Below are 17,786 nucleotides of genomic sequence, written 5' to 3' on the forward strand. Positions count from 1 at the left end.
CAGTTTACTTTTATAATTTCTTGAAATATAATGTGTATGGCCCTTACTTTTGGTTTTTGACTTTCAGGTATTACAATGTTTCTTAAATTATCTGTCATAGATTTGTCTTACAGGTCACTTTTTTTTATGATAGATTTCCACTATTTCTCATTTTTTTTTAGTCTTTTGACATTATTTTGTTATTTCTTAATATCTCATGGAATTATTAGCTTTCATTTGTCTGATTACAATTTTCAAAGAGGTTTTTCATTAATTAATTCACATAATTCTTATGTATCTTTTCCCAAAGTATATCTTTCTTCCTTAGCTCATTTCTGTTTTCCCATTCTTTCATCTACTGCTTGTTTGATTTTTAAAATCATTTCTAGTTCATATTTAAACTTACCTTATTCTTCCAGGAATTCTTGTTGAACTTCTGTTCAAATTGCATTTTTCTTTGAGGATTTGCTTATAGATTTTTCAAGGCATTCTCCTCTGTTTTTATGTTTTGCATTTTCCTATCGCTATGGTAACTTTTTATGGTGTGATTCTTTTTTATTTTTTGCTATTTTTCCAACCTACTTCTTGACTTTGGACTTTATGTTAGTGCTAAGGCTTTGCATGCTTCTCATTGTGTGTGTGTGTGTGTGTGTGTGTGTGTTTGTGTGATTTCTGGCTTGAGCATCCTTCTGCTGCTTTCAAAACTTTGACTAGGATCCTATAAGTTTTTAGTGCCCCCAAGGTGGTGTGATCTGGGAGGTGGGTACGATATCTTTTTCACTGCCCTTATGGTCTGAGTTTTGCAAATTCCTTAACCAGGTTTGGGTATATTGGGTTAATTTCTGGTTGGGAGTTTCATTTGACTGCTTTTGGAAACTTGCCAATTGTTTACCTGTTGGTAGTCTCTGTAGGTTAATTCTGACTGAACTGCCAGCTTCTTTTGGTTTGGGATGTGCTCTGTTCCAGGAATCAAAGCCACACAATTACCTTTTCCTTTCTAGAATCATGCTTAGTACATAGTTAAGAGCCTAGGCTTGAGACCACTTCTCTCTGACCTGGAGCTGGTTAATAGGTGGTATATTTCCTAGTTCACACCCATTCATGCATCTTGTTCAACCATCCTCTGAGATCTCTTTATGCCCTGGGCTTCCTGATTTTGGCACCATTTCTAGGCTTTAGCCTTTTTCCTGAGAGCTGGAATGTTCCCTGCCATCTTATACTCTCTTGGCCTGATTCCACCCCCAGCGTCTACAGACCTCTCTATTCCTCTCCCTTAGTGACACTGGTCTTGAAAAATGACTCTGACTTCTTTTGGGCTTTTCTGATCAGTTCATTCTCTAAATCTTTGTTGAGGAAGTGTGAGGGACTATCTAGCAAGGAGTGGGAAACCTGTGGCCTGATCTAGACATTGACCTTTTTGCTTTGTAAGATTGGGGGTTGGGTGAGATGGGGAATTGAACAGGGGAGCCTTGGTTCAATTTGAGTTTTTCCTATCAGCATCTGAAAGGCATCTCCAATGGAGTAAAAATTAACTCTAAAACCCTCAGGATATTAAATATTTAAATACAGTATAATTTTTTGTTTTCTTTTTCTAAAATATAAACTACTCGCAACTAATTTCTTAATCCTTAAATGGGAATGCTTTGACAAAGGTTAGTCCTTTCTCATAACATGGCACTACTTATTCTTTGGCCTGATAAATGTTCTTTAGCTAAAAATGGAACAAATGAATACACTGAGATTCTAATTCTCAGTAAGTTTTAAAGATTTATGGGACACATGGGATGTTAATATGAAAAGTTAGACTTCTGATCATAGTATGCTCCTAAAAGTTTTATGACTACAAAGAACTGACTTTAATTAAAAGCCAAAAAATTAATTTAGACTATTAGTCACAATAGAAAATGTAAAAGTCAATTTATCTACCTTTGAATTTTACTTAAATGATGATTATATTGCAAATTCTTATGGGTCATTGTTCTTTAAAAACTTTTTTTGAAGGACTCTAAGTAAAATAGTAATTTAAAATGGAAATATCTTAATTATAGATAAAAAGGGTCAGTAGATTTCAGCTTGTATCTTTTAATTTGATGATTATCCTGTGTGCCTGCTGGATAGTATATTCCCCATGGGATTATCTAGGTGGTTCAGTGGATAGAATAGGACTTGAAGTCAGGAAGAGCTGAGTTTAAATCCCGCCTCATATTCTTAGCTATGTGACCGTGATTAAGTCACTTAGATTCTCACAATTTCAGTTTCCTTATCCGAAAATGTGGATAATAATAGTACTTGCCTCACAAGGCTGTGGGGAATCAAATGAATTGACATGGAATGTGCTTTGCAAACCTTCAACTACTATATAAACGCTCTTTCCTACTATTGTTAGTTACCACTAGTATTATCATTATTATTGTTCTCCTCCCCCAGGGTCATGTTTGGAAGACAACTTGTATTAACTCTAAATATAATACAGTTCTTCTCCTGCATTCTCCAAAAGATAGACACTATCAAACGGGCTGTAGTCAAGAATGCCTTGATATTACTGAGGTTTTTTGAGAGCTGAATTAAGATTTGATGTACAATTATGTATAAATATAACTTTGTTTGAAAATAAAATTTAAGTTAAGTTCTCTGTATCTACATGAAGTAAATTTTCCTAAAAAATTTAGATTTCCTAAAGATTTGTTTTTCTTTCTGTCCCAGTGTTGTCTTACATGGGGGAAAAAGTAGTATTTTAGCTGTTTTCTCCTTACCTATTCTCACAAGTTTGACACAACTGAAGCACATGTATGGAAGTAAAGTAGCTGTCATCCATTCTCCTGTTACCTTACTCAAAGACTGGTCTAGTTTGTTATAAAAACAAGGAAGCCAGCATACACAGGGGGGCCTGCTAGCTCAGGTTCTTTGATCTGCTTTTCTAAAAGGAAACACAACTTTTGAGGAGTAAACAATCACTTTAATCAAGCACATGTATCATTCTCTTAGTTCAATGGAAAAAGCAAGCACCCTGAACTTCAGAGAAATAAAGATCAACAGAGAGGGCTTCCAACTCTCTGACATACATCACAGATTGACACATTACTGTCTGACTATACATACATAGTTACCAGAGAGACAAGCACAAACATCTGGGTTTTCAAAGCCAGGGGGGCTCCTTAGCAGCTTCCCTGAGTCTCATCTGACCAAGCAAAACACTTCCAGTCAGTAAACCTCAAAGTAAAACCTCACCCTCAGAGTATTTATACATTTTTTAGAGCCAGAGGGTATCACAGTCCTTGAGAACCACCAGTGCCTCATTAGAAACCTAGCAAAAGGTGTGGGCCTTCCTACAAATATTCCCTAATCAAACTTTCCTTAATGGGCAGACCCATTAATGGGTGGGGAATTAGTTAAAGAATTAATTTTCTTTATTCACATTAAAATAATTACAAATACATATACTGTTTCTAGTTAAAGAAACTTTTGTTTCTGTACTTTACTCCTAGTAAAGACTCTTATTTGATAAAGGCAAGGTTCAATCAGAGGCACTTGATTATACTAAAACAAAAACAGCAGAAGATCTTACTTTGTTTGCCATTACATTCATTTACTTTTTAAAAAATAATCTACTGAGAGCCTTCTATATAATTAGAGTTTTGTTAGATTCTATAATGGGTAGATTATTACGTAAGGAATGGTTTATGTTCTTCAAGGAACTTATAGTTAATAAGGGCAATAACTATATAAGTAATGACGGTACAACATAGTACATAATAAATGCCATATAAGCTATATAAAATGATGTGAGTGGAGAAATTACTTCTAACTGGGAAATGATAAGGGAGAGTTTCATAGTTCCAGATAAGAAGAACTGGGGTTGAGATTGAGATATGTCTCTGATTTGTAGTAGTTTTTGTCAAGAAGACCTTAAAGATACTAGGGTTGTTTAGAGAAAGGAATAGAATTGGCATCATTCCCTTTCATGTGCTTACATGCATCCTCTCTGGAGAGCAGTTGACAGTATCCATTAGAATCTTGATTGGGTGATGAATATGGATTAAATGAACAAGGGTACAAGGACTATTACAATTCCCCTATCCCAACTACTCAGTGGGAAATATGAGTCTAAGAATCTTAAGGAGGAAACCAGGTTTTAAGTGGAAAAAAAAAAATGGAGGGACCAAGAAAGGAAAAAGTTTAAAGTTAAAGATTGTTGCTATTGTTGTTGTTTTTTTAATCTATGGAACAGGCATTCCAGAAAGCACAGTGGAAGGGCTGAGTAGCTTTAGTTTGAACCATTAGTGGGGTTGGGTTGAAGGAGATGAGCATAAGGTAATAGTCAATGGGTTGTAGAAGATGAAATTTTAAAATGGCAACTAGGGGTTCAGAACTACCAGAATTAGAAGCAATCGACAATGAGAAAGACATGAGCTGAAAAGGAGAGATATAAGATGATAAACAGCAGAAAAGCTGTGGTCTAGTGAGAGTTTTGCATCTTTTTTCTAAGGATGGGAAGACTTGGGAGATTGTAGTCATGTGGAAAGCATCCATGAGATAGTGAGAGATTAAAGATTAGAGGAAAGAGAGGGGATGTAGGGAGGGCAGAGAAAATGGAAAAGATTGGTATAAAGGGTATATATATATATATATGTGTGTGTGTGTGTGTGTGTGTGTGTGTGTGTGTGTGTGTATACACAGACATATACATACAGGTATATATACACATATGTACATATATACCCACCCACCCATATACATGCATGTGCATAGATACACATATACATGTGGATTGGCTTAGGCATAGAGACAGGTCTCTTTTTCATCAGAGACTGTAATAAAGGAGGAGATACTGAAGGGTGATATTAGGGAGTGTGAGATGAGGAGAGAAGAAGAAGAGGGAAATTGAAGCAAATGGCCACAGTTTTCTTAATGGGGAGACAGTGAAGTGGCTTCATTCTGCTAAATGTTGTATAGGAGGGAGATCAACTATGGAGAAAGAAGACCTGGTTTCATTTCCTCACTCAGTTACTGCTGTGTATCTGATTGTGCGAAAGTCACTTAACTGTCTCTTTCTGTTTTCTGTAGAAATATGTTTAGACTATGATACTATGAACCCTCTATCCCACTCCCTGGGAGTCTAAGATAAAAGGTTGTCTTGGAGTAGGTTTGCTCAAAAATATCACCCCACCCATTTTACCAATTTTTTTTTACCAATAATTTTACCAGTTACAGATTGTTAGTTACATTAACATGTAAATACTATCTGGGAAAATTAAGCTTTTTCTTTTCTACTAGTGTAAAGTACTCTAATCATGGCTGTGAGAGGGCTACTGCATTCAATTAGCAATAGGCTTAGAAGAGTGAGGCTAATGCTGTGAGGTAGAGATTTTGCTATTAGATTTCTGGGAATCAAAAGAAAGCAGGTAGAGGCAGATTGTAAAGATAAGCATTTATCTACTTTACATTTTGGGGATAGTTTTGGTAGTCACCCTCCTTATAATTGATACTATAATTTTTTATACATTTCCCTGGTGGAAAACTTCTGGAATAGATTTCCCTTGATTACTTAAGGCTGTGTGTATGTGTGTGTGTGTGTGTGTGTGTGTGTGTGTATTTTTATGTGTATGTGTGTCTATGTGCCTGTATATTCAATATTCTTAATAAAGATGTTGGTGTAAACATATACATTTGTACATACATATGTGTGTACTTAAAAATTTTGACTTTGCTGAAATATTATATGGAATTCCTTTACTCTGAGACTGCAATGATAATCCCAGATTATAAAGCTTTTATAATGGTGATCAAAATTTTCTGTAAGAAATTTCAGTTCTGTGGCTAATGTGACAAAACAGGAAAATGATAGATGTTGGAGAAGATGTGGGAAAATTGGAACTCTAATGCATTTTTGGTGGAGTTGTGAACTGATCCAACCATTCTGGAGAGCAATTTGGAACTACGCCCAAAGGACTCTAAAATTGCATTCTTTTTGATTCAGCAGTACCACTTCTAGATCTGTATCCCAAAGAGATCATGAAGATGGGAAGAGGACCCACATGTACAAAACTCTTCATTAAAGCTCTTTTTGGGGTGGTCAAGAATTGGAAATTGAGGGGATGTCCATTAATTGGGGAATGGCTGAACAAATTGTGGACTTTAGAAAAACCTGAAAAGACTATATGAATTGATGCTGAATGAAGTAAGCAGAACCAGGAGAACACTGGTTGTTGTCCTTCATTCTTAAAGAGGACCAAAATGACATCACTATGCTGGAGTCAAGTTTCAGTGTTTCTGACTGTGGCTAATCAGATCCATACAAGCTTGGATGCTTTACCACAGGTCAGGCACAAATAGTCTATGGGAACATTAGGGGTGGATTCTCTAAATTTGCATATCCTGCATTTCCTTTGAGGTGTTTCAGCACTGCTTTGCTCATAGAGTACAGCATCTCTGATGAGGGCATGCCATGCTGAGTTGTCCTGTGCCATTGTCTCCTGTGTCACACGATCAGTTCCAAAGTTCTTAAGAGAGACCTTGAGAGTGTCCTTGTATTGCTTCTGACCACCATATGAATGCTTGCCATATGTGAGCATAAAAGTCTTTTTGGCAAGTGTACATTTTGCATTCAAACAACATGGCCAGCCCATCAGAGTTGTACTCTCTGAAGCAGAATTTGAATGTTTGGCAGTTTAGTTTGAGAAAGGACTGTAGTGTCTGGTATCTTATCCTGCCAGGTGATGTTGACAATCTTCCTAATACAATTCAAATGGAAGTGATTCAATTTCAGTTTCCTGGTGTGGTGCTGGTATACTGTCCACTATACACAATAACAACAACATTGTGCAATGACCAACTTTGATAGACTTAGCTATTCTCAGTAATGTAGTGATCCAAGAGAATTTGAAAAGACTCATTATAGAAAATGTTATTCACATCCAAAGAACTATGGAGTCTGAGTGCAGATTGAAGCACACTATTTTCTCTCTCTCTTTTTCTTTTTCGTGGTCTTTCCCTTTGGTTCTAATTCTTCTTTACAACATGACTAGTGTGAAAATATGTTTAATATGATTGTACATATATAACCTACATCAGATTGCATGCTGTCTTGGGCAGGAGGGATGGAAGGAAGGGATACAAAATTTAGAACTTAAAATCTTATAAAAGTGAATATTGAAAACTAAAATAAACAAAATAAATTTCAAATCTGAAAATAAGTTTTATTGACATCTTGAATTTTTTCCTGTTATTGTTAAGTGGTACTTTGGTCTCTGATCTCTTGGATCCTCATTTTTAGTATGAGTTCTTGAATTTGAAAATAAGGCCATATGAAAATCTCCCAAAATATCTGTATTATGGTTGCAAAAGGTTACTTTTTCATAAATCTTTGATGATTTTCAAGCTACTTTGTTAAGCTTGAGCTCTATCTGAGCTACATTGATAATGAAAGCCTTTTGTAAGCTCTCTATAGCTCAAGTTTCTATAGTTTTGTTAGAGTACCCTTGAGAAGCAGGGTGTCATAGTAGAGAGCTGGCCTCAGAAGACTTCTTCCTCTGACACAGAGTGGCTGTGTGACTTTATCCCTTAACCTCTCAGTACACTAAGTAACTCTAATATTCTAAGTTCCAGAGAAGTTGCCAACATTGGTAGGAGTTTTCTAACATTGGTAGAAGGAGTTTTCTCATTTTGGAGTTATCTATACCATTGAAATCACAGGTTCAGTCCTTATCCCTATCTTATTTATACCATTAATACTTCCCTTCCCCCTTGCCCCCACCATTCACAATCCAAGTAGTAACATAGCAGTACTGAGTCTCTTTAAGAGAACATCTAGTATTTTATAGAAGTGTTCTAAACACCCTTCTGTAAAGTTATTTATAAAACAGAGATCTCACCAGGTTATTCCCCTAATTAATGAACTCCAGTGCTCTATCTCGTCCTCTGATTAGTTTTTAACCTTCCCCCAGCTTATCTTCTAAACGTCATTTTTTTTTGCTACCCTTCCTGAAATCAGACTGAACAGATTTTCTCTGTTCCTCACATATGACTATCTGTCTCTTTGCTTTTGGATTATGTCTTGGAACGTACTTCCTCCTCAACTCTGCCTTATATAATCCTTCTGTTCCTTCAAAATGAAGCTCAAACACTTCTAAAGGAAACTTTTGAGGTGGGGCTGGTGGATCCAAGATGGCAGAGTGAAGGGAGCTTTTTTTCTGTGGTCTCCTAACACCCTTCTAGACAACTTAAAAAAGCATGTTAAGTTGAATTCTGATATAACCAACAAAGGTCACAGTGAGTTCTTTTCCTAGCCCATGGCAGCTGAGGAAGACAGAAAGAGAGGTCTGTGGACACTGGGGTGGGGGCTGGGCTGGAGGGCACTGCAGAAGCAGCATGGACTTTGGGCTTAGGCAGGGGACGTGTCAGTAGCAGCAGTGATGTTAGCACCAAGAGGGCCCATCACCCAGGGATGGTAAGGAGACAAACCTTGTCAGAAAGAAATTCTGAGGAGAGCCCTGTACTATTAAGGGGCATAGGATTGGGTGCCATTTGTCAACTACATTACCCATTACCCAATTCCAGGATGGAGAGGAGTGATTATGGTCAGGGACACTACTAGCAGAGCAGGGGCATTACCTGAGTAAATGACTAGAGCCCAGATCATGAAAGCAGTGGCCAGACTTTACTCGGGATCATACCATTTTGGAAGTGCTGAAAATTCATAGGCTCCCAGACTTGGCTTTGAAAGCAGCAGAACATTAAAGTTTTATGCTCAGGCTAGTCATCCTCCTCCAGAAGGGAGCAGAGACCAACTCTATAGTATAAAGTTAAGAAATAGGCTGGAAAAATGAGCAAACAATAAAAACCCTGATAATAAAAAGCTACTATGATAAGAGGAATCCTCAAGACATAAATTCAGAATAAGACAGTGATCTGCAAACATCTATAGTCTCAAAGAAAATGAAAATTGAAAACAAATCTAACAAGAATTTCTATAAAAACTAAAGAGATTTTTTAAAAAGAGCAAGAAATGATTTTAAAAATCAAATGGCAGCAGTAGAGGAATAATCGCAAAAAAAAATGAGAGCTTTACAAGAAAATCATGAAATGAGAATTAATAAGAGACAGAAAAAATGCTGAAGAAAATAGCTCCTTAAGAATCAGAATTGGCCAAATGCAAAAAGAAACATAAAACTTCACTGAAGAAAAAAATAAGTCCTTAAAAATTAGAATTGGTCAGGTAGACGCTAATACCTCTATGAGGTATCAAGAAATAAAGTCAAAAGACTGAAAAAAATGAAAAAAATAGATGAATATGTGAAATACTTCTAGGAAAAAAGAACTGGCTGGAAAGATAGAACAGGAAGAAATAATTTAGGAATTGTTGGACTGCCTTAAAGCAATGATCTAAAACTTAGACATCATATTTCAAGAAAATATAAAGGAAAACTGCCCATATATATGTTAGAACCAGAGGGCAGAGTTTAAATTAAAAGAATCTACTGATTACTTCCTGAAAGAGATTTCAGATTGGAAATAGTCAAATTCCAGAGCTCCCAGGTCAAGGAGAAAATACTGTGAAGCAGCAACAAAGAAAAATTCAACTACCATGGAGTCACAGTAAGGATGACACAAGATTTAGCAACTGCCACTGCAAAAGAGCACAGGGCTTGGATTAAAATATTCTGGAATGCAGAGAATCTGGGATTACAAGCAAGGAAAACCTACCTAGCAAAATAGTATAATCGTGTGTGTGTGTGTGTGTGTGTGTGTGTGTGTGTGTGTGTATGTGGGGAGAGGTAAATGGAAATTTAATGAAATTGAGGCCTTTTAAGCCTTCTTCCTGACAAAATACTAGAGCTGAAAATTTGACATTGAAACACAAGACTCAACAGAAGAATAGGGTAAAACTGTTACCATTCTTATGGAAAGGTGTAATCCATGTAACTCTTAAGAATTGTATCATCATTAGGGCAGTCAGAAGGATTCTATTTAGAAGGTGTAGGTATGATTCTATTATGTTGGGATGTTCTCTGAAGAAGAATGGAAGGGTGAGAAAGAGGAATGAACTGAGGAAAGGGGAACAAAGAGGAAGATTGAAGAAAATTATCTCAGATAAAAGAGGTGCATAAGGAATTAAGGAAGAGTTTTACAATATGGTGGAAAATGTTGGGTGTGGGCAAGTGGGCAGTGTTTGAACCTCACCCTCACATGAACCATTTCATAAAAGGAATATACATAAGCACAAAGTTGGATATGGAAATTCATTTTACTCAATAGGCAAGTAGGAAGAGAAGGGTGTAAGAGAAAAGGAAGTGGTAACAAGAGGGAAGGTAGATGAAGGATGGTGGTGGTCAGAAATAGAACAGACTTTTGAGGAGGTTTTTGTTGTATAGTGAGTTTTTAGCCATGTCTGACTCTTCATAACCTCATTTGGGGTTTTCTTAGTAAAGATACTGGAGTGGTTTTCTGTTTGTTTCTCCAGCTTATTTTACAAGTGAGGAACTAAGGCAAATAGTTAAGTGACTTGCTCAGGGTCACACAACAAGTAAGTGTCTGAGGCCAGATTTGAACTCAGGAAGTTGAGTCTTTCTGATTCCCAGACTAGTACTCTATCCGTTGCACTACCTAGCTGCCCTTTTGAGGAGGGGACAGGATAAAAAAAAAAGAGGATAAATAGAATAGGATAAAGGGAAATGCGCAGTTAATATTCGTAACTGTGAATGTGACTGGGATGAACTCATAAAACAGAAGAGGATATTAGAATGGATTATAAACCACAATTCAACAATATGTTGCTCACAGGAGACACTTTGAAACAGAAAGACACACAGAGTAACGATGAAGGCCTTGCACATAATCTGTTATGCTTCATCTGAAATAAGAAAGACAGGGTAGCAGTCATGATTTCAGATGAAACAAAAGCAAAAAGATCTAATTTAATGGAATAAGCAGGGAAACTACATTTTGCTAAAAGGTACTATAGAAAGTAAATTAATATCAATGTTAAACATATATGAACCAGATGGCATAGCATCCACATTCTTAAAGGAAAAATTAAATGAGTTATAGGAGGAAATAGTAAAACTTTACTAGTAGGTGACCTCAATTTACTCCTCTCAGACTTAAATACATGTAACCATAAAAGAAGAAAGACTTTCAGGAGATATAAATAGAATTTTAGAAAAGTTAGATATGAGAGATTTCTGAAGAATGTTGAAAGGAAATAGAAAGGAGTATCCCTTATTTTCAGCTGTGAATGGCACCTTCAAAAAGATTGACTCCAGAATAGGTCATAGAAAGCCAACAAAGAAATGCAAAAAACAGAAATATTGATTGCATCCTTTTAAGATCACAATGCAATGAAAAATACATTCTTTTGAGGGTATTTCAAACACAGATTAAAAATAATTGAAAGTTAAATAGTCCAGTCCTAAAGGATGAGTGGATCAAAGAACAAATCATAGAAACAATGGATAATTTCGTTGAAGAGAATGACCATAATGAGACACCATATCAAAATCTGTGGGATGCAGCCAAAACAGTATTTGGGGGAATATCATCTCTAAATGCTCACATCAATAAAAGAGAGAAAGAACAAACCAATGAATTGGGTGTGCAATTAAAAAACAACTTTAAAAAAGAACAAATTTAAAATCTCTACTTAGACATTAAAACAGAAATCCTGAAAATCAAAGGTGAAATTAACAAAATTGAAAGTTAAAAACAAACAAACATTGAACCAATAAATAAAGTTAGGTGCTGGTTTTGTGGGGAAAAAGATACTCTAGATAAATCATTGGCTAATTTGACTTAGAAAGAAAACCAGATTACCATTTTAAAAATTAGTGAATGAAAAACTAATGAAGATGAAATTAAAACAACTATTAGCAGCTATTTTGCTCATCTCTTTGTCAATAATACTGACAACCTGAATAAAATAGATGAATATTTAGAAAAATGTAAATTGCCCAGAGTAAGAGAAAAGGAAATAGAATACTTACCACTTTCTTAGAAAATTACTTTAGAAGCCATAAATGACCTCTAAGCAAAAACCCCAGGACCAAATGAATTTACAAATGAATTCTACCAAACATTTAGAGAACAATTAATTCTAATATCATATAAACTGTTTGAAGAAATAGGCAAAGTAGGAGTCCTGTCAGATTCCTCCTATGGCATGAATATGATTTTGATAGCTAAAACAATCAGAGAAAGAAAACTATAGACCATTTCCCCTGATAAATATTGATGGAAAAATTTTAAATAAAATACTAGCAAGGAGATTATAGCAGTATATTATAATGATCATTCACTATGATGGGGTTGGTTTTTCCCAGTAATGCAAGGCTGGTTCACTATTAGGAGAACTATAAGCACAGTTGACTATTTCCACAACAAAAACTGCAAAAATCACAGGAGTATATCAATAGATGCAGAAAAAGCTTTTTAACGAAAGGTGACACTCATTCATATTAAAAACACTAGAAAATATAGGAATAAATAAATTTAAAATGATAAATATCTGAAACTAAAAGCAAGCATTATCTGTAATGGGAATAAATAAGATTGGGGTGAAGAATTGTTCATCACCATTCTTATACAATATTGTACTAGAAATGTTAGCTATAGCAATAAGACAAAAAAATTAAAAGCATATGGTTACGTAATAAGGAAACAAAATGATTACATTTTGCGGATGTTATATAGTATGGTATGTATACTTAAGAGAACCCTAGAGAGTCAACTAAAAAGTAGCCAGAACAATAACATTAGTAGAGTAGTGGGATATAAAATAAAACCTCACAAATGATCAGCATTTCTGTGTATTACCAATAAAACTTGGCATGAATAGAGAGACAAATTCCACTTGAAATACCTACAAACTGCATAAAATAATTGGGAGTGTATCTACCAAGACAGATACAGGTATTATTTGAACACACTTATAAAACACTTTTCACATACAAAGAATTTATTAATTATGAGTAGGTTGAGCCAGTATAATAAAAATGACAATACAATTTATATTAATTCAGTGCCATAGAACTACTAAAGAATTACTTTATTGAGCTAGAAAAAATGGTAACATTTCATCTGGAGATAACAAATGATCAAGAATATCAAGACAATCAATGAAAAAATTTGAAGGAAGTAGACCTAACCTTAACAGCATGGGATCTCATGCTGTATTTCAAATGGTCATCAAAACCATTCGTTACTGGCTATGAAATGCAGTGATTGGTCAGTGCAACATTATTTGGCATTATGTACAGAAGTAAATGAACAAAGTGGTTGAGTTATGGAATATGAATGTAGTGGAATACTATTGTGCTGTAAGAAATGATGAAGGGAATGGCTTTAGAAAAACTTGGGATGACTTGTGAGGTGATACAAAATGAAGTGAACAGAAACAGAATAATCTACATAGTAACATCAATATTTAAGGGAAATCAACTGCTACAAGATTTAGTAATTTTTATCAGTACTGTGATCTACCACACCTCCAGAGAACTCATGATATAAAAATACTACTCACTTCCAGATAGATAACTTTTGCTTGAAGCAAATGTTTTTTTCTTTTTATCCTTGTTTTTTTTTTTCTTGTTTGGAACCTGGCTAAATGAGGAATTATGTTTTGCTTGACTGCATGTATTATAATGGGTATCATTTCATTTGCGGCAGAAGGAGGGAAGGAATTTGGATCTGGAAATTCAAATTAAATTTTTTTAAAAAAATCTTTTCTTGATCCTTCCTTTCTGCCAGTGTCCTTCCCAAACTTCCTTGTATTTAATATATATATTTATATATACAAATATATAATTTGTATATATTTATATTTATTCTTTATAAGAGTAGGGATTGTTTCATTCTTTGTTTGTATCCCTAGGGCCTAGCCCTGTGGCTGACACTCTCTGAAGGCTCTTAGTAAATGTTGATTGATTGGTCCTAAAATTAAAAAAAAAAACCTTAAATAAAAAAAGGCATATATCAAGAGTATTACTAAAATAATAGAATTTTAAACTAGGTGTTGGAACGATTGAGAGACAGTATATTGGATTATCCCATACACATCAAGCTAATTTTGTAAACATTTGTTACAATTTTCCACTGAGCTTAAGATATCTTTGCTACTTTTTATATGATAAATGAATTTCCTTGTGGCAGTGTTGGGGTTTGGTGTGCTCAGGACGCCAAAATACTGACACATTGGGTACTGCTCGAATGAATTCAACTCAAGCCTTCTTTCAGCCAAAGTAAAACAAAGTTTATTAAAGATTCATCATATTGGGTGGACTCTTAAGAAGCCTAACCATTTGTGACACTTACATTGACAAGCAGGCCAGGTAGAATCTCAGCTAGACAGAATCAGAACTGAATTGAATCTGACCACCTTTGTGGAGGCAAGATGGAATTTATATAAAGAAAGATTGTGGGAGGGATCTGGGGGTGGTCTTGGAGTCTGGGGTGATGGGAGGAGAGGTTTAGGGAGGGTCTTGAGGAGGAGTCCAAGGAGACTTAGTGGGACTGGAGTGACTAATCAAGGGTAGGAAACAGCTAGAGGCAATCAGGAGATATCAGAGGATGGAGGGCCCAGCTAGGTTAAGGGTAACGTATGAAAAGCCAGATTAAATGAGAAGATTCAAGGAGAGTTCAAGAAGGTTCCCAGAGTCTATACCCTGTCATTCCCCTCTCAAACAAATGAGACCAAATTCTTTTGGGGTCAGGGACAGAATCTTGGCTTGGGCTCATATCCCATCATTGGTATATTAAAAACTTTTAAAGAAATCACTAATTTTAATTATGCTAATAGTTCTTTTAGTAAATTCATCATTTGTCATAGTGCTGTTCTCTCTTTGCATCATGTGAATGAAGTTTTAGAATATACCATTTATTTTTCATAAAAGCACAGCTGTCATTACATCTTGTTTCTTCACCATCTACTTCGGATAATAAATTGCCAGTAATCTTTTATTGAGGACATGCCATGAGTAAGGTAATGAGTTATAGAAACTTGAAAAACAAAAGGGCTTCTGTCATCAAGAAGCTTATGATTTACTACGGGGAAAGACAGATGGGGAAAACGTACCAATTAAGACATGATAAAATGAATAGTATGACAAAGGAGGGATCATTTTTAACTTCAGGCATCAGGAAAATCTTTCTTGGAGACTTCATTAGGATCAAAAAGAGCATTCAAGATTTCTACTGTTGTAGACAATGGGGAGTGCATACCTACCCTTGGTTGACAGAATATGTACATCTACAGAATTAGGAGATGATATGTGAGAAATGAGCCCAGCTAACAAGCCCCCAACTGTGAGAAACAAGCGTACCTTAAATAAAAAACAGTACCTGTTGTGAAATCAGAAAAGCTTTTATTAATCTTTATGTTCATTCCCCTTGAATGAATGGGTAGCTCCATGTAAGGTCAAAGGAAGACTACACTATGTTTAGAGTAATGGAAGCTTCTTATATTGTTCTGAATTTTGAACCTCTTGCCCCGTCATCCATTGCCACATAACTTCATGTTCTTCTCTTTGATAGGCTTTCCTTCAAATACTTCATCATGCCTGTGTACAAGTTTCTGACCTCTAACCTGACCATGGTAGGTCACAGATCTGATCACCCAAAAGTGAAGAAACAGAACTTCTTCCTTGTTTCCCACAGGAAAGACATATAATCTAGTTTGGTTGTAGTTTAGAGCATCTGAAGGATATAGTGTGAAATAAGGCCAAAAAGGACAGGTTGGCATTTAATACTGTTTAAAATTGCGCATCTAAGAAAGTAATGAGGGCCTGAGCTAAGGTTGCTTTCATAGGCAGCTAAGTGTCATAGTGGGTAGTGTACAGAACTTGGAGTCAAGAAGATATGAGCTTGAGTCCTTCCTTAAAACCCTTTGCTAGCTGTGTGACCCTGGCTAAGTCACTTGACCTCTCTGGGCCTGTTTTCCTCATCTATAAAATGGAGTAATAGCATCATCCAGGGTTGTTGTAAGAATCACAATGAGTTAAAATGTAAAACACTTTCTACACCTGAAAGTGGCTATATAAATGCTATTGTTATTATTTTATTGTTGTTATAATGGAAATAGTTATGAGAGAAGAGCTGTTACACGGTAGAATTGACAGCACTTGACTACCGATTGGATGTGGTTGATCAGAGAGAGAAATAATTTACTTATGTTTGGGAGAATGGTAGTACCATTTACAGAAAAGTTAGGAGGATAGAAGAGATTTTTAGGTTATTCAGTCTTCAGTCTTCAACTTCAACATTTAACTTTTCTCAATCTCCAAATCTCTAATCAAAGCAGACCAAGTTTTAGCAGATAGTATTACTCTGTTAAACCTTCACTTCAATAATTAGCATTATTTTTTTAAAAAGAAAATTCTAGAATATATGAACAACATCTATTGCAGATTATATATTTTTTGTACGAAAACATCTGAGGGTAATATTTCCAAGTTTTAATGTGTAATTTAAGCTTTTGAGAATGTGTAATTGTAATGCATGACACTTCTAATCTTAAACATATTTTTAAACATTATCATCTCAAGCAGGCAGTTATATTCTGTATTGCAAATTCGGATATGATGAAAAGTAAAATAAAATGAACTGATTTGTTAACCTAAAAAAAGAAATAGTCCAAAATTGAGATTATAATATTCAGTTATGCAACATATATCTATGTTATTTAGTTATTTTTGAATTTTAAAGTTCTTGTCCCCAATGTGATGATAGTTATTTTTTTCTTATTTAGTTGTATAAAATGCCCTATAAAATGATGGTAGTTTAATACCTAAGATGTTTTGAAGAAAGGTCACAGATCCAAACTTCTCCTAGAATCAGATTTCTAGGAAACTTCAGAGGACATCTGATCTAACCTGGACAAAGAATCCTTTTTACAGCACAGGTAATATGAGGCCATCAAACTTTCACTTTTGTTGTTCAGCTGTTTCAGTTGTATCCAACTCTTCATATCCCCATTTTGGGGCTTTCATGGCAAAGATACTGGAGTGGTTTGCCATTTCCTTCTCCAGTTCATTTTACAGATGAGGAAACTGAAGTAAAAAGGGTTAAGTGACTTGCCTAGGATCATAGCTAAGGACAGATTTGAACTCAAGTTATCCTGACTCCAGGCCCAGCACTCTAACCAGGGCATCACCTAGCTTCCTTTTTGCTTAAATACCTTTAAGGAGGGAAGAGCTTTATTCTGAGGCAAAATATTTTACTTTTAGATAGTGCTAATTGTTAGGAAGATTTTCCTTTTGTTAAGCTAAATCTGCCCCTCTGCATCTTTCATCTGTTGCTCCTCCCATGCTACCTTTAGGACCCAACAGAACAAATTAAATCACATATCTACATGACAGCCCTTTGTAGCCTGTATTTGAAGATAGTTCATATGTCCCCACTTCATCTTCTCTAGGTTCAATATGTATAGTTCCTTTCAGCTGATACTGATATGACATAATCTTTCTTCATCATTCTGGTTATCCTTCTTTAAATGCTCTCTCTTTTATGAATTCACTTTCTAAAATGTGCTACCAGAGTATTCTTGATGTGTTTTGATGAGGTCATAATACAGTAGGATTAGCACTTCTCTAGTTATTGGAGTCACTGGACATTATGCCTGTCTTAATAAAGTCTAAGATCAAGTTAGCTTCTTATGTCTGTTGAAGGCATTATCAATCTTCCACTTATCTAATTTCAATCTAGGAGTCATCCTCATGTCCCCTTCCTTCATTTCTAATGATTTACAAGTTTTTTTTTTTTGTTTGTTTTTTTTAACAATAGTACCTGCCTTTACAATAACGCCTTACCTTGTACCCATC

At 35.4% G+C, this 17,786-nt stretch overlaps 1 protein-coding gene across 4 annotated transcripts in view; it reads left to right on the plus strand.

Moving 5' to 3' along the window:
* Positions 1-17,786, plus strand: part of USP6NL (USP6 N-terminal like) — a 203,910-nt gene that overhangs the window by 35,157 nt on the left and 150,967 nt on the right. The window contains exon 3 of one of the 4 annotated variants that reach the window (XM_072653342.1): positions 15,502-15,562. The exons of the other annotated variants lie outside the window; for them this stretch is intronic. The gene's annotated coding sequence lies outside the window, so the exon portion shown is untranslated. The remainder of the gene's footprint in view (positions 1-15,501; positions 15,563-17,786) is intronic. 4 annotated transcript variants of the gene reach the window in all.

Source organism: Notamacropus eugenii, chromosome 3 (genome assembly GCF_028372415.1).
Source record: "Notamacropus eugenii isolate mMacEug1 chromosome 3, mMacEug1.pri_v2, whole genome shotgun sequence".
Taxonomy (NCBI): domain Eukaryota; kingdom Metazoa; phylum Chordata; class Mammalia; order Diprotodontia; family Macropodidae; genus Notamacropus; species Notamacropus eugenii.